Raw genomic sequence first — 9,892 nt, forward strand, 5'->3', positions numbered from 1 at the left:
TCTTGTACAATAATTACATTATCTATGATTTGCCTGTTGGGCACAAATCCTCCTTGATTTTCAGATATGATTATTGGAATCACTTCCTTGATTCAATTTGCAATTATTTTTGTTATTATCTTATAAGAGGAATTGCGAAGAGAGATAGGGTGAAACATGTTGAAAGTGGAGGGGTTTGATTCCTTTGGGACTAGAGCAAGGTAGGAGGATTTTGTGTTGCTTCCTATTCTTTTTTTTTAAGACATTCTTCAACATTCTTAAGAAGTCCTTTCCGATTGTATGCCAATGAAATTTGTAGAATGCTATTGTAAAACCATCTGGTCTTGGGGCTTTATCCGGGTGCAAGGTCCATATAGCCGCCACTACCTATTACTCTATGAGTTCTTTGTACATTTCTGCGTTTTGATCTCTTTTAATTTTATTTCTTTTTGTGTGATGTAGGAAATCTTCATAGTCAACCATTTCTTCTATTGTTGAAAGTAAATTTTTGAAGTGCTTGTGGGCTGCTTTTTTTAATTCCTCTGCACCTTTGACCTCCTGACTTTCAACCTATATTTTTTCTATTTGGTTTCTTGCTCTTCTAATCTTCATTGTGTTGTGGAAAAATGATGTATTTTTATCCCCTGCCTTGAGCCACAGATTTCTAGATTTCATTCTAGCTTCTTCTTCTTCTTTCCTGTTTTCCCTATATATTTCCCAAAAAAATTCCTTCTCTATTAGATAATCTTGCTTACCTTCTTCTTTGGATTCTTTTTCAATTTGCATGTCGTCGATTTTCTAATGTAACTCTTTCTTTTTTTTTCATTTGAGCTTGCCCATTCCTTTAGCTTGGCCCTTACATTTTTTAATTTTGTCTCCCAAATATACTGTGGTGATCCTGATACTCTTGGCTCCCACGCTTCCTTAATTAATTCACTGATTTTTGTATTGTTGTCCCAAATTGAGTTGTATCTAAATGGGAGCGGTCCTTGATTTTCCATTTTTCCCATGACTATTGCCACCGTTTTATGGTCAGATGTCGTGGTGTGTAAATTTTTTGATTTGATGGAGCTGTACACTACTGCTATGTTTTCTTGTATCAAGATTCTATCCAATATTTCTTTTATGTTGTTTTTTCCCACTCTTTTATTGCTCCAGGTGTATTTCCCGTTGCTAAGAGGGATGTTTATTAAATTGTGTTGTTCCATTATTTCTTCTAGAGCATCCTTGGATGGGTCTGTGTGATATGTTCCTCCAAACTTTTCTTCTGTACTTATTAGCAAATTTAATTCTCCTCCTAGGATTATTTTCCCAGCTTGCGTTTCTTTTAGTGCTTCCTTTATGGTGGCCTAGCATTGCTCTTTTTCCTTGTAGTGATTGGGGGCGTATATGTTTATGACACTATACTTTTCTTTTGTACTGATTTGCATTAGATCCGTTTGTATCCAATTTTGATCTTTTTTTTGTTGTATTAATTCCCAGATTCCTTTCTTCCATATTGTGCAGATACCTCCTGATGCTCTTGTTGCCTGTATTGCTTCCCCTTTATAATTTCTGATTTTTTTTTTTTATATTTTCAGTTTCTTGGCTATTTGTTTTTGTCTCCTGAATCATAAGGATGTCTGGGTTTTCTTTTGCCAGAATGTCTCTTGTGGCATTTTCTTTGAAGGATAATCCCATTGCTCGACAATTCCAGGAGACCACTATCATTATTTTCTTGTTGGGTGGCGCATGTGTCCTTTCCCTCTTTGATGAATTTTTTTTTTGTTTCCTGTGCTCCTTCCTAAGAAGGTTTCCATAGGTTGTTGCATTCCTAACGCCATTTCCTTTACTGCTGCTTTGTCCCTCAACTCTTTGTTTGTCTTTATTCCTGCTTTTTTTTTATATTCTACATTTGGGAGTGCTTCCTTTGACTGCTTTCTTGTTAGGATTCTGTCTACTTGGGGGGGGGGAGGGGTGCAGTATGGGTGTTTGAGATCAGAGGGGATGAAGGGGGGTTGGGAGTATGGTGGGGGGATATGGGTCCGGGCGATTGGGGGCTGAGGGATCCAGTGGCTCAAAAGGATTAAGGCTATCAAGAGGATTGTTGTTTGCTTTTGGTGATAGAGGATGGAGATCAGAGGATATGGTGGGTTGTGTAGAAGAATGATTTGGTTGTTTATTGACTGTCTTCTTTCTTTTAACCTGTTCCCATTTGTTTCTGGGTCTTCAATCTTTTCATTTTCATTTTGTTTTTTTTTTTGAACATCTATTAGCAAAATGGCCATATTCGTGACATACCTTGCATTTAAGGGGATTTGTTCATAATCTAGCTATTGTATATACATCCACTGATCCACTTTGATTTTGATGGCTTCTAGAAGCCCTTTCCCTAGATCCACTTCTACACAGATTCTGGCACATGCATGCATATTTTCCTTTGGCTCACACCTTTCTATGTATTTCCCAACTGCATTTCCTATGGCTTTAACTGAATCATCTCCCCAACAGTGGAGGGGAAGATGTGACAATCTGACCCAAATGGGGACGACATTGGGTACATCCATTTCTAGATCGAAATCCTACATCCATCTGTTTAAATACAGTCCCCTTGTATCCATAAAGTAAGGGCCATTCCTAAATATCAGATCTCGATCCTCCTTGGTTTCAAAGTGAAAGGTGTAGTACCCTCTTCCACAAAACCTGATTGAGATTTTCCCATCTATTGATGCAGTCTCGTTCCTTTCTACCCACTTTTTGGATACTTTTGGGCGATGGCTATAACTCAGTAAATTGCCCGACTAATCCACGTTCTGCAAGGGAAAGTGCTGCTTTACTAGGAAGGGCAGGAGGGAGTGAGATTTCAGGGATGTCTTCCAATCTTTTAACAAACTTAGTGACTGATGGTTGGTTCTTTGTTGGACCCATTGCAAAAATGAGAGGCGAAAGCTTTTGTTGTGCCTTCATTTTCTTGCTGGTGGTCTGAAAGAGGCTCTCCATCCTCTGATGAGTCCATGTTGCTCGATCCTCAGCAGCAGGAGGCCACTGAGGGGCAGCTGTGTGTTGCTTGTTGCGATTTCTCTGCATGCTACTGTGTTTTTTCTCAACCCTAAAATCTTAAAATTTTGTAGAAGTTAAGATGAGAAGATCAAAGCAATTTAAATATCTTGAGCTTGTGTTGTGCCCTTCCTCTGTGGGTTTCCAATTTATTCGACATTAGAACAATATTTTTACGAGGATTTAAAATAATCTAAAATCACTTCATTTCTTAACCACATCCAAAAACTTACTAGAATAATTTTATTGATGTGAATTGATCCTATCGTTGGACGTCCACAATGTATCATTGGGATTATCTGCTTCAGAACCAGAGAAAAATAAGCGGTTACATTTCCATGAAATATATAACCACAATGTCTGTGAAACAAGGAAACACCAAAATAGACAAAGCTGGGATTATCTGCTTTAGAACAAGAGAAAAACACACAGTTCTTATATTAAATAAGTTGTTACATTTCCAGAAAATATATAACCACAATGTCTGTGAAACAAGGAAACACCAAAGTAGGCAAAAAAAAAAAATAGAAAAAGGAACAGAGCACTCTGGAACACCCCTTACATCTACTTCTAGATATTTTACAATGTGAAAAAAATATTTATCATTACAAAGTTTTATGAGAAATGATAAAGCACATGATACTGTAATATACAATGAGAATTCACTAATTTACCTTGCATAATTTTCAACAATCCAAAGAGTCAAGGTTCAACGCATTTGAACATGCACCATAATTTAGTGATCCATGAGATATCCTATACAACCACTAATAAATACCAAACATTCACCAATTAGAAATCAAACCACCTAACCACGAAATGGCCAGGGAATTTGTAACGTTCAATTACAAATGAAACCACCTAACCACGAAATGGCCAGGGAATTCGTAAAGCATAGGCTACCACTGAGATAACGAAGTGGCCAAGGGAATTTGTAACGCATAGGCAGGCATTGGAGTGTCCAAAACACTTGGAAATTTGTTGAATGGCATATGTTTCAGAATATGAATAGTTTCATTTTTTTTAAATTCATTTTTTATTAATTATGGTAAGTGGTTAAAAAGAATATGAACAATAAAATTTTAATCATGTTTTGTGAAAAAATAATTTAAGTATAGTTTAAATATGTGAAATATGAACAATAAAATTTTAATCATGTTATGTAAAAAAATAATTGAAGTATAGTTTAAATATGTAATTTAGATAAGCAAGAAAGTTTTTATTTTCAATTTTATTTATTAATAGAGTGGCATACCAACATCTTTCAATTTAGGCCATCCCATCAAAAAAATTTAATTTAGGTTTTCCGATCAAAAAAATTAATTAAGAAAATGATTAAAGTAGCCAATTCCAATAAAAAAACAACTTAAATTTAACCAATAAAACTCAACAAATCTAATTTAATTTTAGTAAATATTTTTAAATGATGCCTATATATTCATAGGTGTTGAAGCAGGAAGAAGATTAATGGTTAGAAAGAGAGTTAGAGAGAAGAGGTTGTTTGTGGTTCTATATTCCTTTCGTTCCTTTTGTGTTCCTATTGTTTGTAAGAGTGAAAGAAGGTACAAGTCTACTCAAGATTTAAAATAGAAGTCGAGTCCAAGATAATTTCTGCTCCACTAGAAGTATAGTGTAAAAGGAAAAATGGAATTCCATGTTAAAGTCAGAGTAAAGTGAAGTAGAGTATTACGTTTTTGCTTCTCGAGTAGTAATTTAGGCATAAAATCGTTATATATTTTTTAATTCTTTTAAAATTGATTTTAAAACACAAAATTCTGAAATTATAATAATTAAAACAATTTAATGGATGATTCATTCTCTCAAATATATATAATTTATTTCTACATATTTCTAAGCGACTATTAAAAGAGAATTTTGAGATTTGAAATTAAAAAGGATTTGATGGCTCTTAGAAGTTAAATCCACTAAATTGTTATGCCAACCGGCGACTAAAAACACGACGACTTAAATCGATTTAAATCGATAACTGAAATTGATCGTGATCATGTCAACCAACGACTTTGCGTGTTAAATGAGATGTCATCGGTCGAATGTGCCAAATACAATTCAACGTTTAAAGCGTAGCTATAACTCCCATGCCTGTTTCGTGGTAATGTGGCTATTGGGATATGACGCTGACTCAATACACGAGGCATTTCCCTCCACTTGCACTGCCTTTCTCTGTATAAATCCAAAAATTTGTGTCTCTGTATATTTCATGTGCTTAATAAAATCAGTGTACATCTCTTCATTCAATTCATTCCATGTGCTTACCAACCTTTGCTGGTGGCGGTTTCTGTAATTACTGAAAGGTTTTCTTTTGGTTGTGTTTAATTACAAAATGACCTCTTCAATATATGCATCATGATTGTTAAATATCATCGTGGCGTTTGCGACCAATGGATTCACTACCCACTGCCTTCCGCAGCAACGCTCATTCTCGCAGTTTTCCATAGAATGTTAAGCTGCAATTCAGTTTCTTGTAAGAAATTACTTTTCCCAATTGCATCTGTTACAGTCGCAGAGTCGGTACGGCTGTGATGGAAGAACACATGCTGCTACTGCTACAGCAGTTAAACATTCAAATAACTAGCAATAGCATAGAACGGAGTTGTAGTTCTTTGAACATAGGGGAGATCCTTTTATAGGGTCTTTAGGACGATATCTCCCTTTAAAGGATCTTGAGAATTCGGATAATAGTCACTCTTAATTTTAAAAGATTTTTTTAAACATGGTTAATTATATTTAGCTATGTTCAGTCATCTCAAACCAATATCTCTCTTTAAAGAATCTTGATATTCTGATAATAGTTACTCATCATTTTAAAAGTTTTTTTTAAACGTTGTTAATTATAGTCAATTATGATTAACTATATTTAATCATAATTTTTTTAAAACATTGTTAATTATAACCAATTATAATCAACTATATTTAATCATATATGAAATTATAAAAAAACATACTCAACCATAATTAAACATGATTAATTATAAGTAACCATAATGGAAAATCGTAACATGAAAATCACACTAATATATTGCTCCAATAACTATAATAAATTGTCAAAACCAAAATCTCATTCGAATTTTATTTCCATCATGAAATCAAGTCCTAATGTATAAAATTCTTTAACCAGGAAAAAAAACATGGCAACATTTCCATCAATGTTATGATTTCACATGTCAATTTTAATTAAATTTTAATTAAAGATAACAAAATGTTATTATTGTGCCTTCTGTAATAATTGCTAGTTACTTAAAATTAACGAAATTTATCTCATAAATATTAAGATCCATTGCAATGTTTTATTAAATAACATTCATATATTGCATTCCCTACCAACACCATTGCAATGAAAATAAAAGGTAACAATAATTACAGTAAAATGAGGTAGGTATCAAACATGATGAAATGATTTGTGGGGCAACCTTTAGTAACTCCCTGGAAAAATTTGGAGAAAATTAATTCATATTTGGTCGTGAAATTGAAAAATAGAGTTTGCAAGTTGAATAAGGCAACGAAGACGAATATCGAAATAGGACTTTCTATGAGTGTAAGAGATTGATATCGCAAATAGGATGGAGGATGTCATACATGAAGTATGAATAACCATTGACATGGAAGATGAAGGTGTGAGAAGGGAAATCAATGAGCATTTATATGAACCAATAGCTTTTTTTGAATAGGAATTTGAATGAAGCAACAAATAGATGTTTTCCCCAAGATTTATTTGAATGATTTAATCGGATAACTTTATAGAATAGGCCTTTGGATGAACCAACGAATAGAAGATTCTCTCAAGATATGTTTGAACAAACCAATCGACAAGGTGAACCGAGCATTTCCATTTGAGAAAAAACCATGGATTCAAAAGCTGAACTAACAAAAGGATGAGGAGTGCTGGATAGCGAAGACGCTAGATACCTAAGGAAGTGAAAGCGAGATGCTTTGGATATAGATTTTTCCACGTTAAATGACATTTTGTTGCGAAAGCTCTTGGTGCTATTAAAATGGGATTGTGTAGAGGTAGAATTAAACGAAATAAAGGCATTATGAAAATTTGGAAGTTTAAATTGGGAGATTAAGGGAAAATAATAAAATAATAGTAGGAAAAAAAAATGACAAAGTAAATTCTACATTGATGATGAGTATGAACTTTCCATATTTTTATTGACATTCAGTGATATAAATTGGAAATATAAATAACTGTTTAAAAGACAGTTATCTATATTATGGATCACAAAAGTCTCGATCTAAAATTAAAAATATGTTAAACAAACATTAAAAAATATATATTTTCATATATTTTCAATTAATCTAATTATAAGTCCATTACATATTTGGAAAATAGATACTCATTCAATATAAATTTTAATGATGCATAGAAGATTTAGAATTTAAATTTAATTAAATGTATAATAAAATATATCAAAAATACCATTTAGAAATTAATTTTGTCCTTGTTTCAAAAATATTTACTAGAATCAACTTGGATTTGTTGGTTAAATGACTATAAATAAAGGTATTTAAAATGAATTTATCGCCGTTGATATCCATGGCTACTATTTTCATTGAAATTTGAAAAGTGAAGACTCATATTTATTCTTTTGATGTAAGAAGACGAGTTGTTATTCTTCGCTAAAGAGAGTTACAAAGAGGTGGTTGTTGTTCTTGGTTCTATATTCCTTTTCTTCCCTTTGTGCTCATATTATTTCGAAGAGTGAAAAAAGGTAAAGTCTAATCAAAGCTTCATGGAAGTCTAGTCAAATAGAATTTCTACTGCAATAAAAGGACAATGTAACACAAAAAATGGAATTCTATGTTAAAATTACCAACAAAGTGAATTATAAAAGAGTAGTATGGCTGGTTTAAGTAGTAATTTATACCAAATATCATTATATTTAATTTAATTTTTTAAAATTCATTTTAAAACACAAATTTTATTGAAGGAATTATTATAATTAAAAGAATTTATTAGGTAATTTATTCAATTTATTTATTTATTTATATTTATATATAATTAGAATAATCACATTAATAAATTTAGTTGATATATGTTGATGGCGTCATTTTCATATGTCGATTGGCACATAAGTGAAAAATGCCACTCATATGTGTATGCCAACCAGATTTAGTAATTTGATTGTGCTGGTTGGATACCAATGTATGTGGGGTGGGTTCATTCATGATGGTTGACTATGGTTGACATACGTTGACTATGGTTAAAAATTCTAGATCAAGGTTGACCATGGTTAGAAAGGTTGATTGGTTTTGAAGAGTGTTGATCAAGGTAGACCATAATTGACTAGAGTTCAACATGGTAAACCATTAATCTAATACCATATTTGTGTTACATTAATGTGACAATGCTAAATAAATGTTGACCATTGTTACATTGTCAAATTAATGTTGACCATGTTCAATGTAACATTAATCTTGATATTAATGTTACATTAATGGCTGAGGAAGGTTAACCACGGTGGATCAAGGATACCATAGTTGATTGAGACCATCGTGGTTGATCTTGGTTAATTATTGTTTCCCATGATCGATTATGGTTGGAATTAATTGAACACAGTCAACCATGGTGCACCATGATTATCAACATTGGCCATGTTGATTATGATTAACATTGTTTTTCCAAGATTGACCATTGACAAACATAGTTGGCTATGGTTGGATGGTTGATCATTATTGACCATGGTCGAAAATGATTGAACATGTTTACCATGGTTGAAGATGGATTATTAAGATAGATTATAGTGGACTAAGCGTGAACATGGATGACCATGTTAACTAAAGTTTACCACGGAGATAATATTTGAAAATAATTGGCCATGGTTTACCATGAAGGCCATAGTTGACAATAGTTACCAAATTTTGTCCATGGTGAGCATAATTGAACATGGTCCACCATGTTTGACTACTTTTACCATAGATGACCATGGATGGGCTCGTTAATTGTGGTTGACGATAGGTTTACCATGTTCACCATGATAGGCTATAATTGTCCATGTTCTCTATGGTTTATTATGGTTGTCTATGATTGACGATGGATGAACATCTTTGATTATAGTAGGACTATATTTGTCACATTTTGATACACCTTGATCGATGTCATTTTAATATGTTGATTGGTGTAGAAAAGGTGGAAAATGTCGCTAATAAGTGTACATCGACCAAATTTACTAATGTGGTTGTACTACTTGATGGCTAGATTGCGTGATAAAAATTACTAGACAATGATTGACTATAGTTGACTATCTCTAACATTTACCCCTAACTCTATATCAAAATAACATTTACTAAGGATGACCATTATTTTCCAAATGAAGGTATAAATGACAATGATATATTATGATTAACAATGGTTGACCACATTTGAGCATGCTTTCTGATACTTCAACATGGTTGGCATTTTTTTATAGTCATTGACTCTAGTTAAGCATGATGAATAAGGCTTGACTATGTTGACCATGGGTGAATATGGTTTGACAAATTTGGCCATGGTTTTCCATAATTTTCTATGATAGATTATGGCTTCCTATGTTGACAATGAATAGCCATGATTGACCATGTTTAACCATGGAGACCTTGGTTGACCATGCTTGACCATGGGAGGGGAATATTAGTAGACAATGGTTGAATACGTTGACTAGGGCTAAATCTATTCAATATATGGTTGAAAATGATTTATTATGGTCAACATAGAGTTAATAATGGATGTCCATGCTTATCAACATCAAACTATACTTGATTATGATAGATTATGATTAAAAATTGTTGACCATAATTAAACAGGGATGTCCATATTTAATCATAGTTGATGATGGTTGACAATGGTTGACTCTGCTTGGACATGATGACCATGGTTTGA

This window comes from Pinus tabuliformis, chromosome 9 (genome assembly GCF_031772625.1).
Source record: "Pinus tabuliformis cultivar Carrire ecotype Pingquan chromosome 9, CPIR1, whole genome shotgun sequence".
In the NCBI taxonomy this organism is placed as follows: domain Eukaryota; kingdom Viridiplantae; phylum Streptophyta; class Pinopsida; order Pinales; family Pinaceae; genus Pinus; species Pinus tabuliformis.